Source organism: Sceloporus undulatus, chromosome 2 (assembly GCF_019175285.1).
Source record: "Sceloporus undulatus isolate JIND9_A2432 ecotype Alabama chromosome 2, SceUnd_v1.1, whole genome shotgun sequence".
Classification (NCBI taxonomy): domain Eukaryota; kingdom Metazoa; phylum Chordata; class Lepidosauria; order Squamata; family Phrynosomatidae; genus Sceloporus; species Sceloporus undulatus.
Window position 1 is genome coordinate 211590446 of NC_056523.1, and position 15244 is coordinate 211605689.

Consider the following 15244-nt stretch of genomic DNA (forward strand, 5'->3'; position numbering starts at 1 on the left):
GGCTTCCGGATTTCGCCATTTGGCTATAGTAGTGGAGATCAGCTTGGCATTTCGGGGTGACAAATAGCTTGGAGGGAACCTCCCTTTGTGTAGCGGTGCCTCACCTGCCATGAAAGCTGACTCTATTAGCTGTTTTTCATGACGGCCAGGAACTATTGCATGGCTTGGCACTGGGCATCATTTCGTGGCTTCGCGTGCATCATTTAGGACGACGACTAGAGCAGAGATGCTGCTGCAAGTTTTCTTAGGATTGCATGGCAAGCTGGAACTGCTCTTTCTTTCTGTCCATGCCAATTTCCTGTTCAAGACACACGTGGTTCTGTCAACACACCCGATGGGTCTCTGCCCCCAATGACGGAGGATTGGCATCCTTCCACAGAAGGGAGAGGCTCTCTCTTTTCTCCAGTTCATGCCCGCATGGCCTTGCCCACAAGGCTGGAATGGGGTGCGAGGGCGTTTCAGTCAACGCCAGCTGCAGTTGATCGCCTCCGAGGTTCACTGGGTGCAGGGACTGCAACACTCACACTGGGACAAATAGCTACACACATATGGCCCACTACCAATATTAACACTTCAGGCATAAACTTGCGATGCGCACACTTTTCCGCCAATCCAATGGGTGTCAGCAGATGGTATCATCAGTCTGCGTATTGCTTCCCTTTCTGTGCTGCAAGGACAGCGGTGCCCAAGTGAGATTTCCACAGCTAACAGGAGACCAGAGGTGCACCTAGGTCCATGGAAAAAGATGCACATAGAGGTTGGCCATGCACCCATTGAGAAGGAGAAAGCACACGCGCACTGCACACCTTTTCCTCAATGCGGAATGCTGTTTCATCTGTTGAATCCCAGTGGATACTGGCAGAAAATGTTACCGGCCCCGTGTAGCAGGCCATGGGGGAAATGAGACGGTGCTCTCCTTGGGGCTCCAAAGGCCAATCGCTGCTCATGAGTGAACATACTACTTACCCGAGACTGATACAGATGACTCTGTGTTCCGTAACATCGGAGGTCCCTATATCCCTGTTTGCCATAGTCCAGAGCACCACCTCCCCTCCTATTATTATTACAAGCTTTGGTTTACTGTAATGCTTGCATGGCATATGATCCTCGGGTCCAGAGATGCCTAACAGTTGGTGCATTGCTCATACCCATAGGTGGTTGGTGCTATGCTTTAAAACGCGAGAGGGCCATCAGCATCCAAGGTGTCCCTTCTCTGCCTGCCTTTTGTCACAACAAAAAACACCGGATAAATTCCCCAGATCCTGCTCTTCCTCTAGCATCTCCTCATCCTAAAATAACAAAACGCTTATCCAAAGCTTGATGCCGCTCGAATAGAGGGACATTAAATAGGCGGTGGTTTTTTGGCTCTGCCCCTTTTGCAACCCACAAGAATGCAACTAAAAAGAAACCTGCCGCATGGCATCTTTGGCACCTGCCCACCTGGCATTTCAAATACTCCCAAGGTGGTTTACAAAAAGGCACAGATGGAAAACAAGTGGCGGTTGCCATTGTCAGTGGGACTCTTTTAATGAATACAGTGTCCCAATACACAATTATTCCAGGTTTTACCCTGAAGTATAAAAATCCAGAGAGCAGATTTCAAAGACATGAGAGTGCGTATCTTCTCTTCACCAGCAAAACATTCTGGACATGTTCCTAGTCTCTGAGGAAGGGCCTGCTTCCCATCATACTTGCTCCGTAGCAATGCCTGTCGGTTCCTCTTATTCTCTTGCTCTTTCCCGCAAATCAAAAGGCTCATCATCAGGACTCCCCAGAGGAGAGGCAAGGGCTGGCTCTTTACTAGCCATGCGCTCGGCCTTTAGCCACTCATTTTCTGCTTGTGTTGCGGACAGCATCACCCACGCGAGCGCTATCATGGCCCAGTGAGCTTGCCATCCTCCGCAGCAGGATGCGTGGCCTGAAGAACACGAAAAGAAAGAGAAATGTCTAAGATCTGGTTTCATATTCCTTCAAGCAAACTTTTCCACAATAACCACCCTTCCTTCCAAACGCGATCGAAATGACTTTCCCTAAGGGATGCATGAAGATGACCTCAAGAAATCCCAAGCATCTTACCCTGAGGCCAGCCATGAAGGGCAAGGATCACAGAGGGCAAGTTGTTTTTCTCTCCTACCAAGAAGCTTTGCCATGTCTTGCTTAAGAACAAGCAACTAACCAAAAGGTTCTGTTTAGGATGCCAATGATTGCTTTTAAGCTATGGTTGCTCGCAGCCAACCAGAACATGCCAACTGCAATATTCTCGCAGCCTGCTTGCACAATTTGTACAGCTAAGCATAGCAATCACACCAGCAATAAATACTAATACATAATAATATAAAAAATATAGTAGTAATTATATGCCTAGCAAGCCTGAAGATGCTTATGAGCTCTTGCCTGTAAGAACACTTTTTTGGTCGCGGTGCCGGGCTGTTGTGCTGGGGAGGGCTCCAGTCTTATATGCCTGCCGACTCAAGTACCCCAGATGCCCATCCTCAGGACACCACTGAACCACAAGACCACAGGTGTTCTCTTGTAAAAGAGGCAATGGGAAAGAATCAACTCTTTCGCCACAATGCGGCTGCGTCGTTGATGTGATAGGGGTGGGGTGTAGAGTCATAAAGGACCATGGCTTCAACCATCTCCTCCCCAAAAGGTCATCCTCAACATCCCATTTTATGTAAAGGCCCAGCTGCGGCAGATGTACACTGGGCTGGTCTCGAATGACTTTCCAACCATAGACCCGCCTGGGGCCATGGCGCCAGGGAAAGCAAGTGGAGAAAAAGCCGCTTCTAGGAGATTTTAACTTGTCAAAAAACCAAATATGACTTCACTGCGATCAAATGCCAGTGATGGTCCCTGGCACTCATTTTCTCCCGAAGACCAACAGACTCGTATGGTTACCTGAACCCCTCCACTCCCCTGCAATCGATTTTATGTTCAATCAGGGCGGCTAAGGATAACCTCTAAAACACCAAACACGGAAGAGGTGGGTTTTGAGAAGCAATTTTCGAGACGCAGACGAACTACAGAATTCTCTGGAGAGCCAGCACAGAGGGCCGAAACGTCGGGAAGACACATAGCCCCAAAATCCCACAAAGAAAACCTATGTTGCACCATGTTCTTTCTGTGGTGTAGGAAAACTACCATTACTTCGTTCAATGTTATTTCACCTCCGATACCAAATCTTCTGTAAAAGTAAAGCCCGGAAAGCTCTATTTGTAACAGAAGGAACTGTATAAGCTCTCTGGATCGATCCGAGAGCATAGATCCCTCCCGGCTCCCTGAAGGCCCATTCTGCAGCAAAACTCTTAAAACTACAAATACTTATATATGGCGATGCTTCCCTTTGCTCTTCGCAGGACAAGCGGGAAGAAGGCTGAGGGTTTTGAGGCTGCTGGCGTCCTCGCGAGTGCAGGAATTCTTAGCTTGGACTCATTCCCATCTCCCTGGGGGCTGACGGATGCTGGGAATTCCAGAAAGGAGCTCGCGGGAGGGGGCCAAAAGCTCTGCCTGGCTGTGGGGTGTTGGGAAGTGTCCTTCCAACCCTAGCTTGAAGGCTCTAGGCAGAGAGGAGGGCTTGATGAGGATGATGGGACGTGTCTCCCAGCCCATAACATAGACATTCAAGCCAACAACCCTGGAAGGGGGATGGAATAGCGTCCTGCCAGTTAGAGGCCGCTGGCCTCCCCTGAACCCTGAGGAGCTCATGTCGTGTCTGTGGCTTGACCGGACTGCAAGATTCCTAGGCATGGCTTTTGGGACATACAATTCCCATCACCCCCTGGGAAAAACATGGCTGCCTGCCACTGAGCCAGAGGGAGAGGGAATTTCATTCCAAAAGCCATTGAGGGGGTCGCCGCACCTTCTGCGTCATCAGGGGATGAGAGAAGTGTCTCCTCCGGGCTCTGGGCCTGCCATTTGTGTGCCATCTCCTGGGATGATGGGAGTGAGTTTCCCGCAGAGCTAGTGGATTAGGTGCTCAAAATAAATAATAATCCTTTCGCCTTCGTTATAAATTTATTTCATAAATTAAAAGTTGCTTTTTGGAATTTCATAGAATCTAGAGTTTGAAAGACCCAAAAAGGGCCATCCAGTCCAACCCTATTCTGCCATGCAGGAAACTCTCAGTCAAAGCATCCCTATTGACGGAGGCCACCAGCCTCTGTTTAAAGACCTCTAAGAAGGAGGCTCCACGCACTCCAAGGGAATTGTTCCTGTCAAAAAAGCCCTTACTGTCAGGACGCTCCTCCTGGAATCCTGTCGGGGATGTTCTCTGTCTGGATGCTTCCACTGGAGAGTTCCTGCATGGCCGAATGGGCTGGACGGCTGCGCCCTTGGGGCCCTTTAACTCTGAACCCTAGATTCCCTGGCCGAAGAGGGGCCGGACGAATGCCCATTGGGACCCTCACAAACTCTAGAACCCTATGTATTCCTTATGGCAGACGAGAGGCCAGGACGGATGCCCTTGGGGCCCTTTCAACTCTGGACCCATGTCTTCCTTATGCGAGAGGAGGTGCAGGGATGGATGGCCCTGGGGCCGTATACCTAGAACCCTATGTATTCCTTCATGGGAGAAGGAGGGGCCAGACTGGATGCCCTTGGGGCCTTTCAGCTCGGACTGTATGACTTCCTTCATGCAGGAGGGCAGGACTGGGTCGTCCTTGGGGCCTGTCAACTCTAGGCCCTATGTATTTCTTCATGCCGGAGGGGAGGACTGATGGCCTTGGGGCCCTTTGAACTCTAGGCCCATATGTATTCCTTCATGGCAGAAGATGGACAGGATGGGTGGTCCTTGGGGCCTTCCATACTCTACCACCACTATGTTTCCTTCATGGCAGAAGGAGGGGCAGGACTGGGTGGCCCTGGGGTCCTTCAAGCTCTAGGACCCTATGTATGCCTTCATGGCAGAAGAGGACATGACTGGGTGGTCCTTGGGGGCCCTTCATACTCTAGAACCCTATTTATTCCTTCATGGCAGAGGAGGGGCAGGACTGGGTGGTACTTGGGGCCTTCAAACTCTAGACCCTATGTATTCCTTCATGGAAGGATGGGCAGGACTTGTGGTCCTTGGGGGCCCTTCAAACTCTAGAACCCTATGTATGCCTTCATGGAGACAGGCGGGGCAGGACTTGGTGGTCCTTGGGCCCTCAAACTCTGAACCCTATGTATTCCTTCATGGCAGAAGATGGCAGGACTGAGTAGCCCTGTGGGGTCCTTCAAGACTCTAGGACCTATGTAGACGCTTCATGGCAGAAGAGGAGACATGACTGGGTAGTCCTTGGGGCCTTCAAACTCTAGGCCCTATGTTTCTTTCATGGGCAGAAGAAGGCAGGACTGGTGGTCCTTGGGGCTCTTCCATACCCTATAGAAACCCTATGTATTCCTCCATGGAGAAGATGGACAGGACTGGATGGTTCCTTGGGGCCTTCAAATCTAGAACCCTATTATTCCTTCATGGCAGAAGGAGGGGCAGGACTGGATGCCCCTTGTGGCCTTAAACCTCTAGAAACCCTATGTATTCCTTCATGGCAGAAGGAGGGAAGGACTGGGTGGTCCTTGTGGCGTTCAAACTCTAGAAACCCTATGTATTCCTTCATGGCAGAAGAGGACAGGAGTGGATGTCCTTGGGGCCCTTCCAACTGCTAGGACCCTAGGTATCCCTTCATGGAGAAGGAGGGGCAGGACGGGATGCCCCTTGTGGCCCTTCAAACTCTAGAAACCCACGTATTCCTCCATGGCAGAGAGGGACGGACTGGAGCCCTTGGGGCTTCAAACTCTAGACCTATGTATTCCTCATGGAGAAGGGGACAGGACTGGTGCCCCTGTGGCCCTTCAAAACTCTAGAACCCTATGTATTCCTCATGGGAGAAGGAGGGGCAGGACTGGGTGGTCCTTGGGGCCCTTCAACTTCTAGAACCCTATGTATTCCTCATGGCCGAAGGAGGGGCAGGCCTGGGTGGTCTTGGGGCCCTTCAAGCTCTAGGACCCTATGTATTCCTTCATGGCAGAAGAGGGGCTTGGACATGGAGTGAGAAATGAAAGGAAGCTAACAGCTTTACTTCTGCAGGACTGGACTTACGTAACCCGCATTGCAAGCCTTGCGAAAGCGTAGTCCTCCTGGCTTTCTTATCCTAGAGAGACCCCAAGAGGGCCCTGATGCAAGTCCTTTTTCTGGCCATGCAGGAACTCTCCATTCAAGCCCGAAAGGGCAGTTGGCATCCGGTTCTGCTTAAGGGACTCCCCACAGTGGCCAAAAGAACAGCGCTAAGCGCTCCTGTGGCCGCCTGAGGTGGAAGTAGGACATAACATAAATTCCATAATACGTAATTTATAATTATTCCCCACTTTTCTTGGAAAGAATTAAATATTTTAAGTATGCCCGTGTCTCTTTCTTAAGCAGCCATTTTTGCAAAATGGACACCAGAGGCTTGACCCTACAATCCCAGGCCATGGACCCTTGCCTTCCGGTCTGTTGCCCCCATGCGCCACCGCTGGGTTGCCGCTAGGGAACCGTCCCTGGTCTTTCTCTGTCTCTGCCATCACGTGCCTCTTCAATGGGAAACACGCAGCGCTGGCCTTCCTTGCTTCCGGCGCCCTCCAGGGCCACAGGTCACTAGGACAGCCTCCTGAGGCAGGAAATAGAAAAAGAAAAGAAAGAATTCAGTTAAAATTAAATAAAAAATAAAATAAAGAAGAAAAAAAACAAAAACAGAAAGTAAAGGTCGAAAATAAAAGAACTGATGCATTATATAAAAATAAAACATCACAGTAAAGATAAAAACTAAAAAATAACAACTACATTTAGAAATTAAAAATATACAAATAACATAAAAAACGGTATTTCTTTATCCTTTTTGCTGGGGTCTGGTGCCATCCCTTCTATTTTTAATTCGTTTCCTCCTTCTTACTTCTTTCCTTTTATCTCCATTCCTCCTTTTTCTTCATGCTTTGTAGTTTTAGCCTTTCTTTTCCTTTTTCCTTTTACATTCTGCTTGCCTATTTCCTCTCTATTCTTACCTCTCCCTCCCTCCCTCATTTTATTTACTGTTTTCATCTTTTCTTTTAGTGAGATTCTCTTTATTATTTTCCACAATTCGTATTCTACCTTTTCTGGTTCGTTTTTCGTCATATTGGTTCCTATCAGATCGGGTGCCCTTCGATGTCTGTGGTTATTATACGTCCTTCTTCATTTCATTTAGATTTGCTGGGTCAACAGGTCCTTTAGTTTAGTATTGACTTTGTTATATCTAGGTTTTTTGATTTTAACATTTTTATTTTTTTAATTTTTTTACTTTATTGTTCTTATATTTTTATTTTATTTTTCTGCCAATATTCATTTCAGACTGATTTTCATATTTAATTTTATTGTAATTTGATTCTATTTCATTCAATGATTTGATATTTTATTTCTATTGTCTACTCCATTTTACTACATTTTTTATGATTTTTTATTTCTAAATTTATTTGGATTGCATTTTATTTTAAATTTAAATCAATTTGTATTTTTTTATTTAATTTATGTAAATTATTTTTATTTCTAAAATAAAACTGCCTTCCAACCTATGAACCTATGTATCCCTGGATGCAGAAGAAACGGGGTGCGGACTGCTGGTCAGGCCTTGGGGCCCCTTCCATCTCAAGGACCTAAGTATCCCTACATGGCAGAAGAACGAGGTGTGGACTGGGTCAGGGCATTGGGCTCCCTTCCATCTCAAGGACCTAGGTTCCCTGCATGGCAGAAGAACGAGGTGTGGACTGGGGTCAGCGCTTTGGAGCTCCCTTCCATCTCAAGGACCTACGTATCCCTACATGGCAGAAGAACGAGGTGTGGCTGGGTCCAGGGCCTTGGGGCCCCTTTCCATCTCAAGGACCCTAGGTATCCCTGCATGGCCAGAAGAACGAGGTGTGGACTGATCATGGGCCTTTGGGGCCCCTTCCATCTCAAGGACCCTAGATCCCTGCATGGCAGAAGAACGAGGTGTGGACTGGGTCATGCCTTTGGGGCTCCCTTCCATCTCCAAGGACCCTGTATCCCGCATGGCAGAGAACGAGGTGGTGGACGTGGGTCAGGGCCTTTGAAGCCCCTTCCCATCTCAAGGACCCTACGTATCCCTACAATGCAGAAGAACAGGTGTGGGCTGGGTCAGGGCCTTTTGGGCTCCCTTCCATCTCAAGGACACCTAGTATCCCTGCATGGCAGAAAATGAGGTGTGGGACTGGTCAGGGCCTTTGGGGCCCTTCCATCTAAAGGACCCCTAGGTATCCCTGCATGGCGAGAAGCAGGTGTGGGACTGGGTCATGGCCTTTGGGGCCCCTTCCATACTCAAGGACCCTAGGTATCCCTCATGGCAGAAGACGAGTGGGTGGACTGGGTCATGGCCTTTGGGCTCCCTTCCATCTCAAGGACCCTAGTATCCCTGCAAGGCAGAAGAAAACGAGGTGTGGACTGGGTCAGGGCCTTTGGGGCCCCTTCCATCTCAAGGGACCCTAGGTTCCCTCGCATGCAGAAGAACGAGGTGTGAACTGGGTCATGGCCTTGGGCCCCTTCCATCTCAAGGACCTAGATCCCTGCATGGCAGAAGAATGAGGTGTGGACTGGGTCAGGGCCTTTGGGCCCCTTCCATTCAGGACACTAGGTCCCGCATGGCAGAAGAATGCTGTGTCGATGGGGTCATGGCACTTTGGGGCCCCTTTCCATCTCAAGGACCCTAGTATCCATGCCATGGCAGAAGAACGGGTGTGGACTTGGGTCATGTGCCTTTGGGGCTCCCTTCCACTCAAGGACCCTAGTATCCCCTGCATGGCAGAAGAACGAGGTGTGGACTGGGGTCAGGGCCTTTGGGGCCCCTTCCATCTCAAGGCCCCTAGGTATCCCTGCATGGCAGAAGAACGAAGTGTGGACTAGGTCAGGCCCTTTGGGGCCCCTTCCATCTCAAGGACCTACTTATCCCGCAGGCATCAGAAGAACAAGGTGTGGCCTGGGTCAGGGCCTTTGGGGCTCCCTTCCATCTCATAAACCCTAGGTATCCCTGCATGGCAGAGACTGAGGTGTGGACTGGGGTATGGCCTTTGGGGCCCTTCCATCTCAAGGACTCTAAGTATCCCTGCATGGCAGAAGAACGAGGTGTGGACTGGGTCTGGCCTTTGGGGCTCCCTTCCATCTCAAGACCCTATATCCTGCATGGCAGAAGAACGAGGTGTGGACTGGGTCAGGGCCTTTGGGGCCCCTTCCATCTCAAGGATCCTAGGTATCCCTGCATGGCAGAAGAAACGAGGTGTGGACGGATCCGGGCCTTTGGGGTCCCTTCCATCTCAAGGACCCAGTATCCCTGCATGGCAGAAGAACAAGGGTGGACTGCGGTAGGGCCTTTGGGGCCCCTTCCATCTCAAGGACCCTAGGTATCCTGCATGGCCAGAAGAACGAGGTGGTGGACTGGGTCAGGGCCTTTGGGGCCCCTTCACTCTCAAGGACCCTAGGTATCCCTGCATGGCAGAAGAACGAGGTGTGGACGGGTCAGGGCCTTTGGGGGCCCCTTCCATCGACAGGACCCTAGGTATCCCCCATGGCAGAAGAACAGGGGCTGGACTGGGTCAGGGCCTTGGGGCCCTCCCATCTCAAGGACTCTAGGTATCCCTGCATGGCAGAAGAACGGGGTGTGGACTGGGTCAGGGCCTTTGGCTCCACTTCCATCTCAAGACCCTAGATCCCTGCATGGCGAAGAACGAGGTGTGGACGGGTCAGCGCTTTGGGGCTCCCTTCCATCTCAAGGACCCTAGTATCCCTGCACATGGCAGAAAACGAGGTGTGGACTGGGTCGGGCCTTTGGGGGCCCCTTCCATCTCAAGGACCCTAGTATCCCTGGATGGCAGAAGAATGAGGTGTGGAGGGTCAGGGCCCTTGGAGCTCCCTTCCATCTCAAGGACCCTAGTATCCCTGAGGCAGCAGAACAGTGGTGTGGACTGGGTCAGGGCCTGTTGGGGCCACTTCCATCTCAAGGACCCTAGTATCCTGCATGGACAGAAGAACGAGGTGGACTGGGTCAGGGCCTTTGGGGCTCCTCCATCTTCAAGGACCCTAGGTATCCCTGCATGGCAGAAGAACGAGGTGTGGGACTGGGTCACCCGCTTGTGAGCTCCCTTCCATCTCAAGGACCCTAGTATCCCTACATGGCAGAAGAACGAGGTGTGGGCTGGTCAGGGCCTTTGGGGCCCCTCCATCTCAAGGACCCTAGGTATCCTGCATGGCAGAAGAACGAGGTGTGGACTGGATCATGGCCTTTGGGGCCCCTTCCATCTCAAGGACCCTGTATCCCGGCATGGCAGAAGAAACGAGGGTGGGACTGGGTCAGGGCCTTGGGGCTCCTTCCATCTCAAGGACCTAGTTATCCCTGCATGGCAGAAGAACGAGGTGGGGACTGGGTCAGCGCTTTGGAGCTCCCTTCCATCTCAAGAGACCCTACGTATCCCCTCATGGCAGAAGAACGAGGTTGGGACTGGATCATGGCCTTTGGGGCCCTTCCATCTCAAGGCCCTAGGTATCCTGCATGGCAAAAGAAGGAGGTGTGCCACTGATCAGGGCGTTGCGGAACATTCCATCTCTAGGATCCTACACATTCGAGAGAAGGAGCAGGCTGGGTGGCCCCTTGTAGGCTGACATTCCCGCTGGGGGCGGACTTTCCTTTTTTAAGCGGGTCGCATCGGTCCCACCCCAGTTTGCCCTTGTCCCACGTTTGCCCCCACCCTTGGCCTTTATGCAAAGTCTGCAACAGCTGTGGTGGGGGAACGAGAGAGGTCTGTAGGCCTCTAGCTTTGGGTTGGGGGGGGGGGGCTTTCCTTCCCTTCTTTGGCTACGCAGGCTGTTAGGAATGGAGGCGAGGGAGGGAAAGAAACCTTGATGAGGCCAGGACTTCTTCCCTTTCTGGGCCGCACCGGGGACGGCGCCGAGGGAGGGAAAGACCAAATCAACGAGACAGACTTCTTTCACTTTCGGGCACAACGCGACGGGGATGGAGCCGAGGGACAGAAAGCAGGGCAACAAAAAAGAGGAAGGAGACAAGGAAGGGAAAAAAAGAAGGAAAAGGCGGGAGAAGACGATGAGGAGGAAGAAGCAGCAGGCGTCCGCCAGCGGAAGATGAGGAGGAGAGGAGGAGGAAGAAGACGAGGCGCCGAGCACGCAGAATAAGCGGAGTAAAACGATGCACGGAGGCGCGAATCTGAAGCGTTTAAAATATGCCTCCTAATCGGATGAAGAAGACGGTCCTGAGAATAGGAAGAAGACGTCGGCTGAGGCACACTGCATTAATCACTATTATTCTTACTCTTCTTATTCCTCCTCTCCTCCTACTACTCTTCTTCTTTACTTCTTCATCTTTTTCCTACTTCCTCTTTCTATGCTCCTAATCTTTCTCTTTCCCAATCTTCCTCCCTTTCTTCTTCTTCTCTTCTTCTTCTTCTTCTTCTTCTTCTTCTCTCTTTTTCCCCTCTTACCTCCTCATCTTCTTCTCCTCTTCTGCTTTTCCACTCATCCTCCTCCCTTCCTCCTCGGCTTATTTTCAATCTTATTTTTTCCTATGTTTCTTTTGCTTATTTTTCTTCTTCTCCTTCTCCTTATTTTTTTCTCCATCTTTCTTCCTCCTTGGTTGTTGTTGTCTGCTGTTCGTGTGCCTTCACTCCTTTCCAACTTATGGCACCTTGGTTTTGGAATATCAACGCGAAATATGTAATAAGCTATGTTCAATAGATACCTGTTAAATGTTAAACCAAAGGTTTGGTTATGCATAGCCTCTGGATATGCAAAAGCCATGTCAATGCCCAAATGTGTGTCGTGTGTGTTTTGGATTGGGGGGGGGGGTGTTTGGCCAGAAAGGGAAGTCATTCTGCCATCATGTCTAGGAATATGCCAAATGTCCTTCATTTTGATCTGCCTAAGAAACATGCATTTTATTAACATTTTTAAAAGCATGAAATGTTTTTGCGTGTCCTCCATTTAAAATGTGTCCTATATTTTGAATATGTTATCCTACATTGTCCTACATTTGTCCCGTTTGGGGTCCTGACTTATGGAACCCTATCCATGAAAGGGGAAAAGTGAGGAACATGACAACGGAGCAGATTCATGCCAGTGCTCATTCCAGCAGTGACAACAGGACCCCCGAATGGACACTACTGCACATCATTGACTGACATTTTAAAAAGAACCCCGAGAAGCTCAATGCATTCCAACGGGTGCTCCTCATCACACTCCTGCTATGCATCAGGGTGGGTGGCGATCCGCATCTGCTTGGGACAAAAAAATGAGTGTGAATGCCCTCCTGATGTGTGCATTTGTGGTCTTGGTAGCCTCTGGTTGCAGATGAAAAATCCTCTGATGGACAGCAACATAAGTGAAAGCAGAGCAGGTCTCTTACGAATTATGGGTGGGTGGACTGCCAGTGTGGTGTAGTGGTTTGAGTTTTCAACTTGGACTCTAGAAACCAGCATTCAAATCCCTCCTTGGCCATGGAAACCCACTGGGTGACTTTGGGCAAGTCACCCTCTCTTAGCCTCAAAAGATAGCAATGGCAAACCTCCTCTGGTTTGCCCCAACCTGGTTAGTAGTGAGGCAAGATAGTAGTGGCAATAATAATAGTATAGCAGCATTGTTGTTGTGTGCCTTCAAATTGTTTCCAACATATGGCGACCCTAAAGTGACCCTTAGGGTTTTCCGGGGCTGAGAATATGTGACTTACTCAAGGTCACTCAGTGGATTTCCATGGCTGAGTGGTGAATGAAATCCTGGTCTTTAGAGTTGTAGTCCAGCATTCAAACCACTACACCACGCTAGCTCTCAGTAGCAGCAGACTTTTCAACATTTCACAGATGAAATCCAGGATGCATGTGGCTGAGCCCCATCAGACTACGGTCACAGGATGCAACCCAGGCAGCAAGAGGCAAATGTTATTAATATGGAAGAACATGCAAAGCTACTACTTTGAGCAAAGAAACGCTGGGATTTATGTTTAGGAAGGGCAAGACTCCAGTCTTTCCTCTCCTCTCCCTCCTGCTGAGTCAACCGAGTACAAACCTCTTTTGCACTTTGAACTCAGTTTGCAGCAAATAAAATAAGCTGAGGACAAATGGGGGAAAGTGAGAGAGAAACCAGGACATTTTAAAGGCAGCTGAGAAAGTGGGACCACAGAAGATTAACTGGGGCTGTCCCTGCCAAACTGGGAGAGAAGGCCAAAGCTTCCATCTTGACATACATACATACATTTACTTTATATATATATATATGCAGCTTTACCTCCCTGTCTGGAACCCAAAGCAGCGTCCATAACACATTAAAAATGTTTACAGAACGTTTTTTCTAGTATTGCTAATATTGTACTCTTGTATTTTATGTTTTTTCATGTTATATCTTATGTCAAATGAAAATATCCATAGGAACACATAGGAGTATGTCAGAAGTGCGCACACACAAATGTACCACAACAACAACAAATCCCCTTGACTGGCATTATCTTAAACATTCTTGATTACAAAATCGAAAGATGAATGAGTGAAAATGCCAAGAATTGATAGAATTCTGGAGAGAATAAATTGGTTACAGCTTCATTTTCCAGGTGTCAAAGTAGTTTTGTGGCAATTCATGTACATGCTGACAGACTGAACATAATAAAATCTCACACTAGCTACTTACCAAGGAGGTATGCAGTTAAGGAAAAAATGAAGAAGAAGATGACAAGGAATAAGATCAAGTTAAATCAATCAAATTGGAACAGTAGCAATTTTGTACCACTCTAATTCAAAACAAGATTTTGGGAATTTATGAAGCTTTGGTTGAAAAGAAAAAAATCACCAATAAATTTGAGAATGGGTTGAGTTAAATGTACAAAAATATTTTAATTATAATAAATATGGACCTACAACCAAACCCAGAAGAATTGTTATATTTGGTGTAAATGATGCATTATAGGGTGCATGTTATGCTGTCTTTAGATTTTAAAACCAGGGTGGAAAAACCGTTTGTTCAAATGTACAAGAAGCCCTTAGGTAAATGTCATGCAACTTCCAGAGATGGAGAGGGTTAGAGAGGGAAATAGATGCATAATTGCACAGACTTACCTAACATAGGTAAAGACTGCATGAGCATGCATAACTGACTTTGCCTACATATGTATACTTTGTAGATTGTAGTTTTTCACCATAAATTTCAACATGTATACACTAGTCACCCATCTATACAGTGATACAGATATTCCCATATGTACACGTGTTCATACAGCAGTCTATGGATTGACACTGTTGATCAGTTATTATTCAAGCTTCTTGTTTAACACACACAAGAAATAAAGAACGTTAAGATCTTTGGTAGATTACAAAATTAAGCCAGATGGTTTCCTTAAAAGTACTAATGGTGGAGCTATCCACCTGGTAATCTGGTGGGACTTGTCTAGGCTAGTGGTCTCTGGAACAGGTATTAGTTCGAAATCATTATAAATTCCAAACCATGAAAAACATAAGTAGTTCAGTAGTGTGTAGTGTATTATTTTTATTTTACCTATTTGTAAAAACACTATTATGCTATCTTGAAGATGGAATAAAGATGGTAACTGAAGTCAAAGAATGTTTGCCAATAAGAATTTATTTAATAAAGGAAGAATAGAGAGAGGAAAAAAACATGACTAATTCCCATAACTAGTTAATTTTAGGTTTAAAGAAGAAGAAGAAAAAGACAGGATGGAGTCAGATGAATCAGATAGATATATATATTTAAACTCTCAGGTTTGTCTTCTGCAAAACAGCCTGGGCTAGACTGCAATTCTAGGTTTCATCCTGGCCTCCAGGAAGTTCTTGGACAGCTGATGTGTTTGGGGATAGTCTGTCCTCCTCTATTTTCCCCAAATTTTTATTCACACTGCCCCTGTGCTCTCTTCTATCAAATATTCTACTTTCCCTAAGAATTGCTTCATACATACATCCACAATATCCTCAGAATTTTCTATGGTAGCCCCTTGGGGCTATAGACAGTTGGTGGTGGGGTTACACTTGACGTGCTTCCACAAGTTAAACAAGTCTTCCTGGATTCACACAAACAAACACACATGTTCATTCTACCCAGGCACATTTGATGAGTATTTTAGATTTACTGTATATACTTGACTATAAGTTGACCTCATACATAAGTTGAGGGTAAGTTTTGGGGCCAAAATTATGGATTTTGATATGACCCGTGGATAAGTCGAGGGTAAAACTTAGGGGCATG